The 20,882-nt window shown below is 42.5% G+C and overlaps 2 pseudogenes across 1 annotated transcript; one reads left to right on the top strand and one right to left on the bottom strand.

The window, feature by feature from the left end:
• Positions 1–11,041: 11,041 nt before the first annotated feature.
• Positions 11,042–13,465, bottom strand: LOC147242065 (uncharacterized; annotated as a pseudogene).
• Positions 13,466–14,297: 832 nt separating this feature from the next.
• On the top strand, positions 14,298–20,635 carry LOC147242064 (uncharacterized; annotated as a pseudogene). The gene is made up of 6 exons (XR_015110891.1): positions 14,298–14,327; positions 17,841–18,126; positions 18,994–19,205; positions 19,290–19,436; positions 19,518–19,627; positions 19,860–20,635. The product of XR_015110891.1 is annotated as an uncharacterized LOC147242064 (transcript).
• The last annotated feature ends 247 nt before the right edge of the window (positions 20,636–20,882 follow it).

Below are 20,882 nucleotides of genomic sequence, written 5' to 3'. Positions count from 1 at the left end.
TTTCTTGGTCCGGTACCTTTATCTGGTCAGGCCGGTGATGTCACGTCCCATGGGACCAGACTGGCTTTCAGCCAATGGCGGTGCAGCAGGCAAACTTCCGGTCAAGCGGGGCGCAAGTTTTGGGGGGTCAATGGCCAGAGATGATCCCCCTTTTTACGACCCTTTGTTTGAGATCGTGTGGTCACTCCCAATGCAGGCTTCAGAAAGGGGTGTTAGGCCTCAAAGGGCGAAAGTTCCTTCTTCAGGTGCATTAATTGTCACATCTCTGAGTTAATCTCTTCTCCTGGTTGTGCTGGCCCAACACACAATACAACAGTTTTCTATGTACGATTTAATTATTTGTTATCACTTTCCTGATGGAATGTTGCAAATTGGACAAAAAATAAACAAAACCATTTCAGGGGGCTGCATGAATTTTATTGGACCTTCCAAAATTATGGAATATATCAAAAACTAAAGCAGCACAAACATTTGAGAATATTTTCACTCAGTTTTGCGTGGGGTGGGAGCCCAACTTCACGGAGGTGTAGAACCTTATTGAAGACATCAAATATATGAAGACATATAGAATTATGTATCAAAGAAATAAATTGTTAAAAAACTGTATATATGTCAGATTTTTAGATTTCTCAAAGTCCCCTCCCTTTGCTTTGTTGCCAGTGTTGCAAACCTTTGGCCTTCACTAAGTGAGCTTCATGATGTCCATCCATCCATCCATCCATTCATCCATCCTCCCTCCATCCACCCATCCATCCATCCATCCATCCATCCTCCCTCCCTCCATCCACCCATCCCTCCATCCATCCATCATCCATCCATCCCTCCATCCATCATCCCTCCATCCATCATCCATCCATCCCTCCCTCCATCTTCTCCCTCTCCTCCTGTTCAGGGTGGTGGGGGTAGGAGCCTATCCCAGCAGCCTTCCCCCTGGACAGGTCACCAGTCCATGGCAGGGCCAACACATAGAGACAGACAACCATTGGCTCTCCCAGCCACGCCTACGGTCAATTTAGAGTCTGGATTAACCTGGTCCCTTCTTGATGTCTTTGGACTGTGGAGGAAGCTGGAGTACCAGAGAGAACCCAGCAGGAACAGGGAGAACATGGAGACTCACGCAGAAAGACCCCGTGCTCCAGCCAGGGCTCCACCCACAACCTTCTTGATGGTGGGCCACAGTGAGGACCACTGCTCCACCGTGCTGCACTGTGTCATGATGTCATCACCTGAAATGGTTTCCCCTCTCAGGTTCACCTTGTCAGGGTTCAGTGGTGGAGTTTCCTGCCTTCTTCCTGGTTGGGAGCATCAGTTGAGCTGAGCAGAAGTCAGGCTGCTCCCCAGCTGACAGCTCTGTTTGACCACTGCTAGAATTCATTTCATGGCAGGAACCATCAGCTCAGTAGAGAGTAACCACCGTCCATCAGTGCTCTAAGACCTGAAGGTCACTCAGTCCTGGAAACTGGAAAAACTTCGAATGCGTCCCCGAGTGCAGTCGTAAAAACCATCAAGCGCCACGATGAAACCGGCTCACATGAGGACGGCCCAGGAGAGGAAGACCAAGAGTCTCCTCTGCTGCTGAGGAGTTCATCCCAGTCCCCAGCCTCAGGAACCACCAGTTAACAGCTCATCAGACTGGAGCCCAGATAAACGCCTCAGGGTTATGGTAGCAGACACGTTTCTGCACCAACGGTTCAGAGGAGACGGTGCTAATTAGGCCTTGATGGTCCAACAGCTGCTAGGAAACCACCACCAAGGAGAAGCAACCAGCAGAGGAGGTTTGTTTGGACCAGAACCACAAGGAGTGGACATGAGACCAGAGGACATCTGGGCTTTGGTCTGGTGAGTCCACATTTGAGATCTTTGGTTCCACCGCCGTGTCTTTGAGGGACACAGAAAAGGTGGAGGGACGTCTCTACATGCATGGTTCCCACCATGAAGCATGGAGGAGGAGGTGTGATGGTGGGGGGGCTTTACCTGTGACACTGGTGAGGATTTATTCAAACTGAAGGCCCACTGAACCAACATGGCTGCCACAGCGTCCTGCAGCAACACGCCATCCCATCCCGTCTGCGTTTAGTTGGACCGTCATTGATGTTTCAGTAGGACGATGACCCAAACACACCTCCAGGCTGTGTGAGGGCTACTTGACCAAGAGGAGTGATGGAGGGCGGCCCAGGTGACCTGACCTCCAGTCACCTGACCTGAACTCAGTCCAGATGTTTGGGATGAGATGGAGTGCAGAGTGAAGGCCAAAGGACCAACAAGTGTTCAGCACCTCTGGAACTCTTTCAAGACTGTTGGAGAACCGTTTCAGGGCCCTCATGTATCAACGCGGTTTACGCAAGAAAAACTTGCGTACGCCAGGATCGGCGCTCACGTTCAGATGTATCAACTTAAAAATTTCGTCGATTCTTTTGTTGTTTCACGCTTACTTTGGTGGTGCTGTAGAAGTTGGCGGAAAGTCGATTCTTGCATTAACTGCACTTTGGTCCGTTGGCGACACCCTGTGGTGGTGTTTGGTAACTGACATTATTTGAGAACCGCACATACATCGGGCACAAATAAGCCATCAGCACAAACCCAAACACCTGTTGGCATTGGCTATAAAAGAGCCGTCATGATTGTGCTGAATGTGCAACTTTCAACAATGGCAGTACTTGCGCTGTTGGAGGACGTGGCAAATGGTGCAATAAGACAGGAGCGACATTTCAGGGAGCGGGAGGATCTGCTGCACAATTCTGACGAGTGGTTGATGAGCTGGTTCAGGCTACCGCGGCACATCCTCCTGCAAATTTGTGAGGAGCTGCGATCGGGGCTCCAGCGCGACACTGGTGCTGAGCATGCTCGGCTTCTTGGCATAGCTGTCAAGTCTCCCGTTTTGGCTGGGAAACTCCCATATTTTACCCCTCTTTCCCGCCCTCCTCCCGTTTTAGTATTCTCCCGTAAATCTCCCGTATTACGATGAAAAAAAAAATCCTCTGCTGAACTCTGTCACTAGCCTCGCGAGAATTGTCACCTGCAGTAGTCTGGGCGGCAGTTGTCGCGAGTTTAGTGCCGACGGCGGGAAACAAACAAAAGAGAGATGGATCACGGACGAAGGCATACTTGCCAAAAAAAATAAGTCTTCCTGTAAATACCTCGATAAATGGAACTCTGAATTTACCTTTCTAACGAGGAGCAGAAAGGGGGATAGCCACGCTTTCTGTAGGATTTGTAATAGCGACTTTAGTGTCTCCCACGGAGGAAGGAATGATGTCAGCCAGCATGAGAAATCCGCCAAGCACAAGTGTGGGCTCAAGGCACGGAATCATGCCCAGGCCATGTCAGTGTTTCTGACTAGAAATACCACAGAGGCAGACCAGGTCACAAATGCGGAGGTTAAAAAGGCAATGCTGTGTGCCAAAAACAACGTTGCTTTTACTTTCTGCGATGACTTCAACAAGTGTGTAGCTGAGATGTTCCCGGATATTATAATGTAGGAATTTTCACAGCGTTTCAATGTCAACAAAGGTAGGCCTATCAGATTCTGATCACATAATTTTAGTTAGTAAGCGGTTGACAAGTTGTTTTTAGATATCTTGTACACTTGTCTTAAGATGTAAGGGATACTGGAGCGGTAAGGGATTCGATTTCCATTGATCCAGCGCGGGTCGTCTCGGTTCGGAGGGCAGCAGAGCAGCCAGCAGCGGGGCAGCCTGCAGGGTCTGCTGGAGTTACTAGAGTAGCTAGAACGAGCTTTCTTTCACCAGGGACCAGTTCATGCAGGTTGCGTGGCTCGATGGTGGCTTCTCTGGACAAGTGGACGGGGGGGGGGGGGGGGGTCCGCTTGCGGAGTTCTCTGCCATCGCTATACTGCCAGCCTGAGGTCCAAATAGTAGAGCCGAAGAGAATCGAAGAGGTTGAAGCTTTCGTGCGCTGTCGTTTTATGTGGTGAGGCAGATGATGTCACTTCCTGTAGGATAGTACTGGCTCTCAGCCAATAGCAGTTCGACACACTAACTTCCGGTCAAGCGGGGGCACGGGTTTTGGGGGGGTCAGTGGCCAGAGATGACCCCCATTTTATGGCGCTTTGTCTGAAGAGCATGTGGCCACTGAAATGCAGGCTTCAGAAAGGGGTGTTAGGCCTCACAGGCCGAAAGTCCTTTCTTCAACTGGATTAATTGTCAGATCTCTGAATTCATCTCGTGACCTGATTGAGTTGGCACAACATTGGCAACTGGCTTCTTCCAGCGGGAGATGGTGGACCGTTCCGGGGTGAGTCAGTCGACCCTCAGCCGGGCCAGGCCCTGGGTGGTGGACCTGATCATCCTTTTCTGCGCAGGTACATTACATTCCCTTATGGTGCAGTTGAACAGGTCAATATTAAAGCACAATTTGCAGCAAACGCCAGATTCTCTACTGTCTTATTCTCTAATGACTGCACTTGTCAAGGAGTGAGCCGTGACGCTTGCGCCAAATGCGCGCACCTAGCCACTCACGCAAGCGCATAGGCGCATAGGCAGCTATCTGCCGACACATTAAAAACACCAGCTGATCTACTGCTGTGAGTAGCACTTCATCTACATTCAGTTTCTGTCTTGGTTTACCTGGTTTTCACGTTCCACACTACACCGTTTCCCATACAATCTCACCAGCGTGTGTTCGAGTGTGCAGGGGTGGACAACCAGCATGTTCAACACATTTATTTTTTGTTTCATCACTCGCGTTTTTCAACATGCGCCATTTTTCCAAAACATTCGCTCATCTGTTAAAACATCGTACTGGTAACAAAGCACACTTACACACACCACCGTTTTTGCAGTTTAATGTTCTTAGCAATCTTTACAGACACATTCAGTTTTCTGTAGCCTCACCAGCACACAATACACTCCCTTCTTCCTCGGGCGAAGCCGAGCAACTGTTCCAATGCGCAATTGTTGGGGGGTCCGCGCGCTCTGGGCGGCGCGTACTATTTGAGCGGGGGTGTTTTTATGCATTTTGGGGAAAATATATTTTGTTATGTGTAGAGGGGATTTTGGTTATTGAAAATGATTTCAGGTGTTTATGTATTCTGGTATTTTTCTGTTAGTTATTTCTCATTTAGAATTTTGTTATTTAGTAAATTGATTCATTTTTGCAACTGGGCTCTTCTGTGGGGAGGAGCTGCGGGTATAAAAGCCCTGTAGAACGCTCCAGAGCTGGGGTTTTTTGGTGTAGACGTCGGTGTTTGAGCAGTTGGCTATAATTTAGTTTTGTGCAGGGTCATTTTTGATTTAGCCTGGCAAACTTGAAGCCTGTTTATTTTTGCATTTTGATATTCTGTTTCGCTTAGTTTAAGTTCTGCATTTTGACTTTATTTTTGGGACACTGTACATATTTGCACCTTTTTGGAGGAAAAAATTTAGAAAAAAAAGGAAAAATAAAAAGCGCTGTTTTTTGAAAGAAGCCTCATTTCTGTCTGTCCACTCCACCACCGTCCATTCCTGCAACATGTGGTGTCAGAAGTGAGGACTTGGAGTGGCAGAGACAGGAAAAAGATGGTGACCAGGAAGGCAATCAGCAAAGCCAATGAAGGGACAGCAGTGGTGGCGGGAGCAGCAGCAGGAGCAGTTGGGGGCGATGCAGAGGCGACAACAGCAGCAAGAGCCAATGCGGATGAATCTTCCCTGGACCGGCTGGCAAGAATGTTTGAGTCCTTCATGTTGGTGCAGCGATCCAGAGATGAGAAGCTGGAAAAAGAGTCTGCCTGGCAAGCCCAGCAGTATAACGTCCTTACCCACCAGGTGACTCAGCTCCAGCTGGATGTGGAGTCCGTGAGAGAGAGGGGGAGCACTCCGACTCCTTCTCGCAGTTCAACACCTGCAGACACCACCAGAGGGGGTAAGACGCCGTACAAGCTGAAAATGCCAAAACTCGAAGACGCCGACGACATCGACCACTACCTGACGACATTCGAGAAGCTGGCAGCAGCCTGCGAGTGGCCGAAGGAGGACTGGGCAATCCACCTAATTCCACTTTTAACAGGCAAAGCCAGGAATGCCTTCATTGCAATGTACCCTGGACACAACATGGACTTTGAAAAACTGAAAGAAGCCATACTGAAAAAATATGAAATAAATGCAGAGACGTACCGCTCACAATTCAGGGCAATGGACACCAACCAAGACGAATGGACACCAACCAAGACGAAACACCACAAGAACTGTACATACGTCTAAAAGACCTGTTTTGTAAATGGGTGCAGTACGACACATGCAGCAAAGAGGACCTCAGGGAGACCATGGTGCTGGAGCAATACCTGCGCATTCTCTATCCGGAGGTGAGGACCTGGGTCAAAGAGCGCAATCCGAAAACGGCAGCAGAGGCCGCCACCCTGGTGGAGAGCTTCGTCGCCGCTCCAAGAGGTACCGCTACGCCGGAGTGCTGGACCGTCAACCCTGGGGTAAGTCTGATGGTGTTAGTAGTGAACGTGGTTCTGGTGCGCCCCCTAACTACAGTAGAAACACCCCACCCCCTCCCCAAAGCAGTGTTAAGCCCCAAAGTGTTTCTTGCTTTAACTGTGGTAGGGAAGGTCACAAGAGCCCCGCTTGCCCCCTCAGAAAGCCCAAGCATTCCTCCCACCTTTTGCTATGTACCCAACCCTAGCCCACCCATTAAAACCAAACAGAGCAGAGATCCCATCATTACAGTCGAGCTTAATGGCAAACCCACCATGGCCCTAGTTGACACAGGATGCATACAGACATTGGTTTAGGCAGATTTAGTCCCCCTCGAGTTCAGAAATGACAATTCCAAGTTGACAATCAGTTGTGTTCATGGTGATCCATTCCTGCAACAGCACTCATGTTGCCATAAAAGCGCCGTCCCTTAAGGAACACGCTTACGTTCATCGTAAGGGTTTCCACTCCATCAATGTGCAGATCATCGATCCATGATTTTCGACGGAGACCCAGTTTCATGACACTCTGCGAAACATTTCGCTCCAAAATACCTTGGTAATCACCTGATTTCATAATGCCACGCACACATTCAAGGCCCCCAGGACCAGAGGCTGCAAAACAACCCCAAAACATTAGTGAACCTCCTCCATGCTTGACTGTTGGGAGGGTGTTCTTTTCTTTGAAGGCTTCATTTTTTTCCCTGTAAATATAGAGTTTATGTGATATACCAAAAAGCTCTAATTTGGTCTCATCTGTCCAAAGGACATTTTCCCAGAATGTTTTTGGCTTGTTCAGGTGTGTTTTGGCGAACTCCAGCCAGCCTTTCTTGTGTCTTTCTTTCAGTAGTGGGGTCCTTCTGGGTCTCCTACCATGGAGGCCTCTTTCATTGAGCTGACGACGGATGGTGCGCATTGCAACAGTTGTACCCTGTGTTTGAAGATCAGTTTGAATCTGTCTTGCAGTTGTCTGAGGTTCCTCTGCCACCATTCGAACAATCCTTGGATGCAATCTTTGGTCAATAATACTCTTGCGGCCTCTTCCAGGGAGGTTGGCTTCAGTACCATGCGCCTTAAACTTCTTCATAACATTGCGCACAGTGGACACAGGAACACCAAGGTCTCTGGAGATGGACCTGTAGCCTTGAGATTGTCCATGCTTGGCTACAATCTTCTCTCTGACCTCCTCAGACATTTCTCTGCTTTTTTTTCTTTTGTCCATGCTCAGTGTGGGTCATGCGGAATAAGGGTGTTGTTCCATTTAAACTGGTTGGACGATTGATAACTAGATTGCAGTCACCTGTAACTCACCAGGTGAATCACCTGCTTGAAATTCTATTTATTTTTTGCAAATCTAAAAGGGTGTCAATAATATTGTCCAGGCCATTTTAATATTTCTATGTGAAATGAGCTAGGATTCAGTATTTATGCCAGTTTTTGTTTTGTTCCTCTTCAAAACAAAGAATTACGCATGTTGATGCCAAAATATGTTTTAATTTCCCAAGTTTCTGGAAGAAATGTTGTGATTTTTTAAAAAAAATGAAAGGTTCCAATATTTTCAGCCACCACTGTATCAAGGAAACGCGTGGACTCCGGTGCTCGCACGTATTGATGCATCCAGATTTTTTTGTGCGTACGCAACTTTCGTAATTCTTGTGACCACCGTTTTTTAGTATGGGATCCACGCAAGTATTGATACATGAGGCCCCAGGTGATGACCTCATGAAGCTCATGGAGAGAACGCCAAGAGTGAGCAGAGCAGGAGTCAAAGCAAAGGCTGGTTACTTTGTTACTTCGAGGAATCTAATACCCCTTTCACACCGAAAAACACGGGTCATGATGTTTGTTTCAATATGAACATGTGTGTGTGTGTGGGGTTTATCATAACTTGATTTGTTCAGGTTTCTTTTCTTGTGACTAAGCTTCTGTGAGAGCTATTGTCTGATTCTTTTAATTTTTAAGTTTTGTATTTTTTTACATATCTGCACTGAATTTGAATTTCACCTGGTCCCTCACCTTTTGCCCATATACTGGCCAGTTATCTTGAACATACTGTTGTTTGCTGTTGTTGTAAGCTGCTGTTGTCTTTGAGTCTGTGCTCTGGTATATTGGAGAAACTGAATTGCCTTTTAGGACAAATAAAGTCATCTGAATTTGAATCTGAAACATATTACATTTTTTTGTTTACTACATAATTCCATAAGTGTTCATTCATAGTTCTGTGTGGGCGGCATGGCTCAGGGGTAGAGTAGCTGTCCCGCAACCAAAGGGTTGCAGGTTCGATCCCTGACCCTGGTGACCATGTTGAAGTGTCCTTGAGCAAGATAGTGAACCCATAATTGCTCTTGATGAGTAGGTTGGTGCCTTGCATGGCAGCTCCACCATCAGCGTGTGAACAGGTGAATGAGATGACACTGTGAAGCGCTAAGGTAGAAAAGTACAATATAAAATTGAGTCCATTTACCATACCTTCAGTAAGAATCTACAATTTAAATAGTCATAAAGATGTCATGTTGTCACTTGTGCGCATTTTCACTCATAGCTCTCCCTCTGACAGTTGGAACACGTGGAGGCGGGGTGGTTCCCTCTACGGCAGGGCTGAACTACTCACACCTGTTACCCATTGCCAATTAGTCCAGCTACTTAAGCCTCCCTTCCACTGCTTACTGCTGCCAGGGCATTGCAGTTACCTTGTGTGTGATTCCTGATCTCAAGCTGCTTCTTGGTCTCCTGTGCTTATGCCAATACTTCTCTTCAGAATTTTCAGTTGCTACTTTGTCACAGTTAGAGTTCGCTCCTGGACACAGTGTATTCTCACTTGTAACTTTGCCACATGCTCTCCGTTTTTTTTCTGATGCCAGTTTGAGCAAATTCCTGGACACCTTTTTTTTTCTGACCCTGTATACATTTTCTCTTTTATTTGTAACTTACTCCATTGTGATTATTTTTGTTGTTTTTTGCTAAAATAAACTTTTTTTTTTTTTTTTTTTTTTAACTCTGCACCTAGGTCCAGTCCCCTCCTTTTCCGGAACATGAAAAAGAAGCCATTAAATGTGAAGGTGTGTCCAAGCTCTTGACTGGTTGTGTATCAGTATATTATCATTTTAACCGTGCATTTGAGGGTTAGGTTCAGGGTTGGAGGTAGTCTTTTCATGTTTAATGTATTTGAGGAGGTCCACAAAAATTGTTACAATTTATTCCAGAAAGGGACCATGGAAAATTTAATTAAGTTAAGAGAATGGACCTTTTTACGAGTGCTAATAAACCAGCATCTGATGCATAGTTTTGTCATTTCTTTTAATGGGATGTTGGCCATGTATGTATTGCTACATTTATCTTGACATGCAAACATTAATAATTTTGAATATTTTGTTATAACATACTACAGTTATGCAATGTCTCTTGGTAGGTAGTAGCTCTCAATCTACTGTACAATGAAAAGGGAGTTTGCGAGTGTGTTCCAATTTTTGTTACAAGTCCTCTCACACTTGACCTCCTAACAGGTGTTTGCACTTGATTGTCACATGTTCCTATCAAGCACACTCATTTCTGTGTGGAAAAAGTGGGCAGCCCCAGAATATCTCATTATGAAAATCTGTGGTCATGCAGTGTTGAAATAGTTGGATATGTTGCACAAATCCACACTTCAACAGAACAGTAGTCTTCATATCAGTGGTCTGATGGTTCACCCAATCCTTAACCTGGGTCAACGAAGGCAGGTGCTTGTTCCATTAACATGATCAGGGGAGGGTAGGTGAAGATGGTACTGCTGTACCTGTAGTATCCATCATCCTCACAAAAAGTAATCAAACACATCAGAATGTATCTGACCAATCAGAGGAGGTGCTGGTTCTGCTGTGGAGGTGAGTAGAGAAGAAGCGTGTGCTGGTCCTCAGGACGACCAGAAGGTGGAGCCTCCAGGCTCAGGCTCCATCTCCGTCTCTATCAAGGGGATTCAGTTGATCACCACCAGGACCAATGGGCACAGGCCAGCACGTTGCCAGTCCTGTGTTTGCAGGCCTTTAAACTGCGGTTGGCTATTTTTTTTCTCCTTGGAGAGGTTGTGGGCTGGTTTTAGCCGTTTGACTGTAAATTGCCTATGTGTGATATAGCACCTGATTTTTGCCGTTGTAGGATGTTTCTTCGTTGCTGCTGATGAGGCCCACAACTGTTGTGTCATCAGCAAACTTTATCATTTTGGACCCTGACTTGGCAGAGCAGTCGTGGGTGAGCAGAGTGAACAACAGGGGGCTGAGCACACAGCCCTGGGGGGTACCTGTGCTCAGCATGTTAGTTTGTAATGTTCTGCTGCCTATCTGAACACTGTATGTTTGTAAGGAAGTTTAGGATCCAGTTATAGAGCCAGGCGTTTAAACCAAGTATGGAGAGTTTGAGAGACAGTTTTTGGGGATGATTGTGTTGAATGCTGAGCTGAATTTGATGACCAGCATTCTAACATATGCGTCTTTTTGGTCCAGATGAGAAAGGGTTGAGTGCAGGCTGTGGGAGGTGGCATCGTCAGTGGAGCAGTTCAGATGATTTGCAAACTGTAGGGGGTCCAGCAAGGTGGAGATAGTGGATTTGACATGTCTCATGACCAACCACGCAAAGCACTTCATGATTGTGTCAGGAAAGCTACGCACAGAACAGGTGGACATTAATGCACAAACACAGATCGGGTTGATACAAAAACAGCAGTTTTATTCTGGTCAGGGTTCGGTGCACAGGTAGACAGCACTGCAAAAACTCCTGATCTAGCCAAGACTTACAATCTTATATCTAGGCTAAAATTCGTATTGATCTTGTTTTGAGAATAATATACTATGTAAGACCAGATTGTATAAGATTATTAAAATTGTTTTAAGAATATTTCTACTCCTTTTTCTTACTTAGTTAATCTCATTTTAGTAAATCTCAAAGTTAGTCACTTTAATTGTAAATCAAGCCAAATTATTGTCAGAAATACTACTTTAGGCCACCCTGTGTTCTTAAGACTGTTTAGAACTTGTTTCAAGACTGCCCAGTAACAAATGCTTAATGATCCCACTTAGGATTTGTTAAGTCACATTATTTCATTTATTCCAAGCGCTGGCACACTGTCAACATCAACACATTTACTTGCAATTGTTTACAAGCAGTAACAAACAATAGCAACATTTTCAACTCACCACATTCACATTCCAAATTTTATCCATGGCTATTAATTTCCAGTGTTAAGTGCAATTACATCATCAAGGTTATATTTAGTCAAAACATACACACTATTTTTGAAACTGACAGGATAATATGATGTATGATCGACTAGTTTTTCAGCATCTATCAACTCTGTTGCCTGGGCAAGATTAGGTACAGCAACTTCATAAGCCAGAAGATCTCTTTTCCAACCCAGACTTTCATAAAGCTGATATTCAAAACAATACAGCAAACTGTCTATCACATAAATGTTTTTTATAAGTCCAAAGACAGGTACTGTCTCATTTGCATTGGTAATTACCAGGGACCTTTCGCAGATGTACTTGTTACCATTGAGAATAAGCCACTTTACTGTGACTGCATGCCGTATGCCATCAATCCCCAAAAAGTCTCTAATCTTTGCTGTTATGTATTCCATATTTGTCACTTCGGAGACAGGGCCCAATTCCTTCTCGTGTGCAAAAATTGGATGCTCAGTGCCCATTTCATTTTGACAACATTCAAAGAGCTGATTATGGTTCACAAGTGACTTACAGACATTTTTGAAGTTTAACTTAGATGACCACTGCTTGAAAAAACAGTGCTTTGACTCAAATCTCATGCACATATGTCTTATCAACGGGCCCAGAGAAAGAATTTGAGTAGGGAGGTGCAACATGTAATGTTGCTTAGGAATTACATTTTTCTCGGGAAAAAGTTGCTTAAACTGTTTGAGATGCTGTTCGATCATTTGTTTCAATTTTAATACACTTTGCACCGATATAACAGGAGCAAAAAGTAGCTGAACAATCTCAATACAGTCCAAAACAAACTGAACATATTCATTTTCCTGTATACTGTTCAACAGAAAAGGCATGATCTTCAACAATATAAGCATTTGCCCAGAGGACTGTTTAAGTTTGTTATCATTAGATGCTAAGGTACTGACACTGATAGGACTAGGTTTGTCACGCACATCTATTGATGAAAAAGGAAAACTCTGCATGGCTGAATTGAACAGGTCTAACTCCATGTGTCCAGAGAGAACAAGATATTTTAACACACACTTCATTTCCATGGGTGCAACACCTTCAAGAATGATGTGCATGATATCCTGTGGAGTTTGCTGAATGAGGTCAAAGGCTGGAAAATCAACCAGCTTCTTCTTCTATTTATCCCATAAGTGGTTTTAAGGGCTGATTTCAAGTAATCTGTGCTAGCTCTTTCAATTTCAATACACTGTCTAATGTGTTTTTCCACTGTTCTTTTGATAAAACTCTGTTCGTCAAAGCTTGTTTGCATTTCCTCAAAGGTACATTCACAATGCCTACATTTACTGTAGGCAAAACCAACTCCTTCTTTGAAACCAGCAAGCTCATGCTGGGCAAGTGTGTCACCACATACTGAAACAACGGCTCCAAATAATTGCATCTCACCATTCGGTGTTTTGATTTTGACACCATTATACAGCAGTTGTAAGTCTTCATCAATTTTTTTTAATACAACATCAACCCCACACTCGTCAATATCATTAGCTTTTGCTATTGCAAGGAGTCTGATTGCAGCAAGTTTTGACCGAAACTTAGGGTCTATGTTTCCTTGAGTATAATATACCATCAGTAACTTATTGACAGAGATGTGTGAGCCCAGGGGATTGCATATCTCTATTTCATCAGTATACAAAATCACCTGCAAAGCTGAAGGTTGCATTGAAAACAGTGGGTGGGATTTGAAAAGACTCCCATCAATAATGTCATACAAAAACCCATTTTTGGGGCAGCTCTGTGGTGCAGCGTTGATCATATAAAAAATCCTGGAGTTGGACAACAACTGTTCAAGACTCTTAATCAGTGGTATATAGTAAAAAGCTTTGTTTTTGATTGCAAGAACCCTTGATTTTACTTTCTTAACTCCACAAACTCTTTGAGAAATCACAATCTCCTCTGGTTTAACTGGGTTGAAAAGCTTCTTAATGATGCTGTCCTGCATATATGTAGTGAGTGGCCATTATGGAGAAAGGATCCTGAAAATTGTCCAATGTTGCCAGCGCTTCCTCTTGGAGCTGCTCCATATCGGGATGTCTTTCGAAGACCCTTCTCATTGTGTTTCTCAAAGTATTCAGAAGAGCAGCTTGATACTGTTGGACTCCAGAGACAATAGTGCCGACGCTCCTCTGAAACATTAAACAAGAAAAAAAAAGGCTAAGACACATATTGTATGTCCATAACTTAGAACTAACATAAGTTTTATCAAGAGTCCACAAAACAAGATGTTATACCAAAATGGTCACTGCCTTATCACACCAAGTTTATCAACTTTGTGCATTTTTGGAATAACAATCGATTTCTGTCCACTGACATGACCATGGATTGCTAAAATAAATATAAGGTAAGAAATCTTCCTCTTTTATATTTATTCCTGTCATAAAATATGAGACAGTTTCTCAGACAATGAGATTGATTATAAAATGATCCATAAATATAAATATAATTGTCAGTTTTCATACTTAGGAAAGGGTGCATTGCATGAGCAGATTTGTTGATTTTTTTTAAAAATTGTTTTTGTTATTTAAATATACTATAGATTTTTATCAATAATAATAATTACCTGTTGTATTGTAAGGGGTATTAACATACAATTAAAAAAATGTTAAAATAATGGCACTGAATATTGGTAGTGCAATACCTGGGATAGGTGGCATTGTTCTCGGATGTTGATGGCAAATGCAGCTGCACGTCTGGTAAGATTCTCACTTAATGCACCAGCTCCTTCCTGTAGGCATGATATGTACAATTAGAGTTATGCCTTGCTTGAACCAAGTGTAATCTGTATTTCCTCCTATAGGTACAAGTATTTCCTTTTAAATTTGAAATAAACAGGAAGTGTTTTGCTAACAGCATAATGACAAAATGCTAATTGAACTCAGATGTAGTTGCTGTCGTCCATCCTGTTGGTGGGTGCCCGGTTGCAAGATAGAGCGCATGTGTGCGTCTGATATGGTAGTAGAAGGAGTTGAAGACTCTGTATTCTTGAGTACAACCATCAATTCCGCATATAACACGGAAATCTGGATTGCGACTATGTGCTGTGTTTATATGGCTCAAGAGAGACTTCAATGTTAAGGCAACAAAAACAAAGCAAATCACACATCTCCAACAGGCCATGATGTTGCTCTACCAAAAAACAAAAAAAACAAAAAAAACTTCACTAATGGCAAAATCACGTCTTGTTAACACAACGTTAAAAAATAATTGTTTTCTAATTACACCTACACCTACTACTCACATAAAATCCATTCACTCTTCAGCCAGCAAACGACTAATTTTCTCACTTCCTGGCGGGCAAAGGCGGGCACAGGCGGGCGAGTTGATTGGTTTGGACAATACCAAATTTAGGAATTAGGGGGATTCATTACAATACCCAATGTAACTTGCATACATTAATGTAATTCAGTTATAGAGAAGAAAACTGGTTTGACAATTAACTTATCTTTATAGTTATAATATCCACCAATGATTTGTTTTCTTACAACAGTTTGCACTTGGACGGATTTGTAGTGCACTATTTCCCCCACACTCATGGTCGCGTCTATCATGCGACGGTTGAAAGAAGAAGCTAACAGTCGCTTTGAATTTGGTCTAAGCGAGAGGCGCTGTATTTTTTTCATTAAAAAGGCAAGCTGTTGGTAAGTAAACCATTTATTTTCTTAAATTTTACGCTGCAGTTTTAATCATTGTGAAAGCCGTGGCATGGTGCAGCAATAATTTGGCCTCTCAGCCTATCAACCACCTAAATTAGCTAAGGTGAGTTTGCAGTTTTGTTGCCGCACATTGTTGCGAGAAGTTTTGCTAATGTTAGTTGAAGCTAACTGTCATACACTTTACTGAAAACTATAAAACGGGATGGCCACGCGACATGTAGCTAAATTGACTTTCCTTATGTTAGCACAACTAAACGGAATAAGTCTGCACTAGTTCACGGGAAAGCCAGCTCGAGTCCGGTGAGAAGCTGATATAGTTTTTCACGTTTGACACTGACCTTGTGCCATGAAGCCCCGGTCCAGACTACTGGGCTGACAACAACCTATTTGATAATACATCTATTCGCTAATATATCTATTTGTTACGTTAGCTGCTACACTATAAAGGCTGGTGCTTTCATTTTGAAAGAGTAACACTGGTAGAAAAAGAATAAGAAAAGTTCGTTTTTAACCTGGCTGATGAGGGAGAAAAGGTTTGTCAATATCACGTTTTACATTGTTATTGGGGCCGTTTACACATACATGTTTTCTCTTAAAAACAGATACTTCTTCCTTCGTTTGCTCCTTTCATTTACACACAAATGGAGATTTCGCCTCTGAAAACGATTCTTTCTTAAAAAAAAAACGGTAAAAGTGGAGATTTGAGAAAACTCACGTTTGCATGTAAACTGGCTACGTTTATACAAAGCTGGGTATTTTGATAAATGGATATTTTCTTCCCTATGTTTTCCAAAATAACTTTGTGCACATATCATAGTTTTCAAAAAAGTTTCCGTTTACATTAACCCACATAAATATTCTGTGGAGAGCCGTCATAACTACGCCAAGCCTGCGGGCGGCAGTGTAGGAAGAAGGAGAAAGATACAAGCCAATCAGAAGGTCGCACCGTTGTTGCGTAGATGGCCTAAAACTCAGTTTTTCTCTCATAGTTTAGTTTACATCCAAACTCGACTCCGGGGTTTTCCCAAATCTCCACTTTTGCCGCCGGAGTTTTTAGAAAGAATTGTTTTCAGAGGCGAAATATCCGTCTGTGTGTAAATAAAAGGCGCACACAAAGGGAAAAAGTCTTTGTTTTTAAGAGAAAACATGTATGTGTAAACGTAGAAAAACAGAGTTTTAGGCAGTCTACGCGCCAAAAGTGCGACCTTCTGATTGGCTCTCTCTCGCTCTGTCTCTCTCTCTATGTGTTAATCTCATGATTATTATCATACGGGCTACCTACTTGCACGCATTACATATAGTTAAGTTAGCTATCAGAAGTTGCACAATTTATATTCTGTCTGTATATGACCAGCATCTGCTGAGCTGAGGGTTCTCATCCCTAGTTGGGCCTGTGCAGCTGATCCCATAGTACATTTCAGATTAGGTGTCACAACGTTTCAATACTGCAGCATTTGGGATCCATGGCAGATGGGCATGTTAAAAAAAAAAAAAACTGAGTCATGAGGCTAACCTGTCCTAAATGTAACTTATTATCATTTTTTCCCTGAGGGATTGAGGAGCAATTAAAGACACTACAAGACGGGTCGTCATGGATGAGCTGGATGATGTCACAGCATCAATTTTAAATGGTATGTCATGTTTAGGTATGAAAAAGTCTTATTGTTATTTGTAAACTAAGTAAATAAATTACTGTATGCTGATCTAAAAAAAAAAGTATAAAAGTACAAATTCAACACAAAATATCAAAACTGTAGCATTTAGTTGTAAGAGAAACTGACAAGACACTGTTATGATTGGTTTTGTTTTTAGGTATTTTTTTTTTTCTGTATCTATACTCACACAATGGTACTGTTTTGTACTTTTCGACTGAGCTCATCTCATCCTTAAAAAGGCTTAATATTATGAGATAATATGACCAGTTAGAACTAGTTCTCACATCAGAGAATAGCTATACCCATTGTATACTAGCAGTCATAAAGGTCAATTATTATTACTTTGTATTTCTTCTCTCATCTGTATTTTATTAGATACACGCCTCAACAACACTCACGTACATTGATTATCACGTTAAGATGTCAATTTGTTACTGGCCAAATATACTCAGTTTCTCTTACTCCATCCTCTGTTTGAGGCTGAACCAGCCCAAGAAGACAACTGTCAATCCCCACAAAATATTTCCAGTTTGTTCTTGGGCTTCCAACTAAAGAAACGGGTTAACAATACAAACCTTACTTGGTTTGACCTAGTAAATTCATAAATAGAAACATTTATAAAAGTATTTAAGTATAAAAGCTTCATTAATGAATAGACTGTCTTTATAGCTGCCTCCATTGATGAGGCCTTGCTCCACACCCTCAGCCGTGATGACTTAAGAGACCTTTTTCCTGGGCCGGAACATTTTCTGTGGAGGAAACGGGTTTGGGCTCTTATTAGCCCAGAGGTGATAAATTACCTACTTTGCTCTGAAAACATCTAGCATAAGAACTTTTGTTTCTAATTGGGTCTATTGTTTCCCTCTTGTACATAATTCTTTGATCTGGTTTCTTTTAGGATGAGAAGGCCACCTTGAAAGACAAAGCTGGCCCTGATGAAGCAGGAACTTTGTCTTCACCTCGAGGAACACCTCCAATCGGTCCCCAGACATCCACTCCTTTGGTGAAGAGCAGCTCAGAGAGGACCCTACAGCTTCCCGGTCCACCAGAATATGTGGTCTATACAGACAGTGAGTTGGAGCAGGTTCGGAAGCACTACTTGGAGATGGCCCGCACTGGCAGAGAGAGGGAATGTGTCATGTCCAAAGAGCTGAGATCCATGCTGGTGAGGAACACTATCACTAGTAAAATTTCCATCTTGAGAGCAAGTCCGCAAGGAGAGGAATTCCGATACCCTGCCAAGCATGAAGTCACTGCAATGGCTGGGAGACTAGTGGAGTATTATCCCATGCTACAGGATAAAGACAAGAATATGAAACATGTAAGTGATCCTTTTATTTTGTGCACTATGATTTTGATGTACATGGTTATTTTTGGATGATACTGTTTATCTGCGATATAAAAAAGTTCAGTTTTGTTCTTTATGTGTATGTGTTTAATAAGTGAAATTTTATTTACCACAGGTGAGCATTTATAAGAATCTTCACAAGAGGCTGCAGAATGTGAAGTCTCCACAAAAGAGGTAGGGGCCCACACCAAATAGGGGCCATACAAAGAAAAGGCATCGCATTGACTTCTCAGCAAATGACCAGGAAGGAGATTGTGATGCAGACTCAAGTGGTGGATCAACGATTATTTTGCATCAAACAACTGAAACCAGTGACAATGGCCACAGTTCTTGTAAGTAGAAACATCTATTTTTGCTAATAATAATGGGTGAGGCTAGGCAATGTTATGGTAGTTGTAGACATCATGACATATTCCACACATTTTTATATTCTAGTTCTCATTAGGTCTTGATATATTTTGATGGTGTAGACGATTATCCATTTTGCTTTTTAAACAGAAACAGCATACATTGTTCAATGTATATGCATATTATTACTCTGTGTGGTGGGGGTTTAAGGTGTTTTTGTGCTTTTGTTGTCAATATATTTTGTACTTTTAATCAGACATACACCATTGTAATTTTCTGTCCTTCATTAAAGTCACACTTTATAGATTGATTGACACGTCCAATACCCATTACTTATTTGTCTTCTCCATTTCAGCTGACAAAGATAGTCTGACAATACAGGCCAGACATTACCAGACCCTGCAGGAGCTGTACAAGAAACCAAAACCCAACCAAGGTGCTGTCTCCCAAATCCTTGAACTTGAGTTTCAAGCAAGACGAGCCTTCATTGACAGTGATTCTCTGAAAAAAGAAGACAGGCCAACAAAGATCCTGGAAGCATATCCATGTTTCAAAGATCTTCATCATGTAAGTACCGTAATTATCTTGTTGTTTTAGCTCATTAAGAAAAGCAAGCGTTGTTGTAGATTTTAACACTTACTTCCATTGTAGGTGATGGATGAGCTGCGGCGGATCCTGGATAAGGGGAACAGCAAATTTATAGATGAAATAAAGAAGAGATGGGAAGACTTCTGCGCCAAGGTGCAATTTTACGGTGTTTGGAAAAAGTGATGAGGCCACCCATGACCCTAGATGTAGGTAAGTAATTTTGCTGTTTCTCTAATTCACTGTGTAGCCATTTCCTCAAACATGAAAAAAAGTTGATTTGTTCCGTTCTAGTGGAATACGCCATAGCGCTGTTCAGGGCACTCCCCACACTCTTTCCTTCACCAAGTGCACCACCTAAGAGGCTGGGACATGCCAGTGAGGCATTACTTCATGTCCTCCAGGTAAAAGTTGTTCACATTTTGTCACATTTAACACTGCATGTATGTTTGCAAAGGCATTCAGTTTAATAAGCACCCCCAACGAGTGACTTTGACTAGTTCAGTTTGAATAGTTGCTTCAATCAAGGTTACACATGCATGGACATTGTGGTGTCTTAACAGTAAGACTGCTCCGGTAGTTTTTTCTGTTCTACCGTCAAGAAATTTCTGTAATTTATTTCTTCTTTTTCTTTAGCCAACAGAAGATCCTACAATCTACCTGGAGAAGAGATCTCTCGGCAGCCCTGTGTTACTGTTTGATGGGTCTCGCTGTCTTGTCTGTCTTGGAACCACTCCCGTCACCACGTTTGCCAAGGAATACTTGAGTGAAGGTCTGCTTTATCTGCTGGCTTACTACTACACCCTGCATCTCACATATCCAAAGTGTGTGGCAACCCTCCTTTCTGTCATTCAGACAGAAATATTGCAGGATGCTATCCATGAGCGAGACACCACAGCCTCATACAAAAGAGCCATAGCAGAATGGAAAGATTTTATTGAGAAGTAGAGCTGTATAGGAGTGGGAGTCTGTGTTATAGAGTTAGTTTTTTTGTTTTTCTGTTATTCATTAGAGCATCTTTTGTGTCACCAATGTTCTGTATGCCCTGTTAATGAGTTAACTATGTATACCAACTTATGTTATCAGTGGTGGTGATGTTCGGAGAATCGTAGTGTCGATGTGTTCAAGATGTAAGTAAGTAGTATATATACGTTCTGGTAATAATGAATGTGTGATTCATGTAAATGGGTAGTGGTGTAACTGTCAAAGTCAGATTGGTTAAATGACCTTTGCTCTAAAGCTGAACAAACCTTAATCTTCTACCACTGCTGTAAGATAAGATAATATCTTATGAGGTTTGTTTTTTGTTTTTTTCAATAATCTAACAACACATTACTTGCATTCTAGACATTATGACCTGTGATGTTTGTTGTCCCAGTGAAGTTTGCTAACTACTTAAACTGTAGGTATCACAAGGCACTTTTTCAACAATTTAAGTTAATAAATAATTGTTGACAATGTTAATTCTGTATGCTTGGTTTGTTTAGTGTGAATGCTTTGTCTCATTTTGAGAAAGAAAAGCTAATAATGAGAACTCTTGAATTAAGAAGAATAATCTTGTTTAGTAGCTCTGATTTTAAGATCTTTTCACTCAAATTAAGAAAGAAGCAACACTGAAATAAGACTTGACAAGCTAGTTTTGAGTTTATTTGACTTAGT

The sequence above is a fragment of the Aulostomus chinensis genome, chromosome 21 (genome assembly GCF_037954235.1).
Source record: "Aulostomus chinensis isolate RoL2024-O1b breed Wild chromosome 21, RoL_Achi_v1.0, whole genome shotgun sequence".
Classification (NCBI taxonomy): domain Eukaryota; kingdom Metazoa; phylum Chordata; class Actinopteri; order Syngnathiformes; family Aulostomidae; genus Aulostomus; species Aulostomus chinensis.
This window is presented reverse-complemented; position numbering and strand designations above follow the sequence as displayed.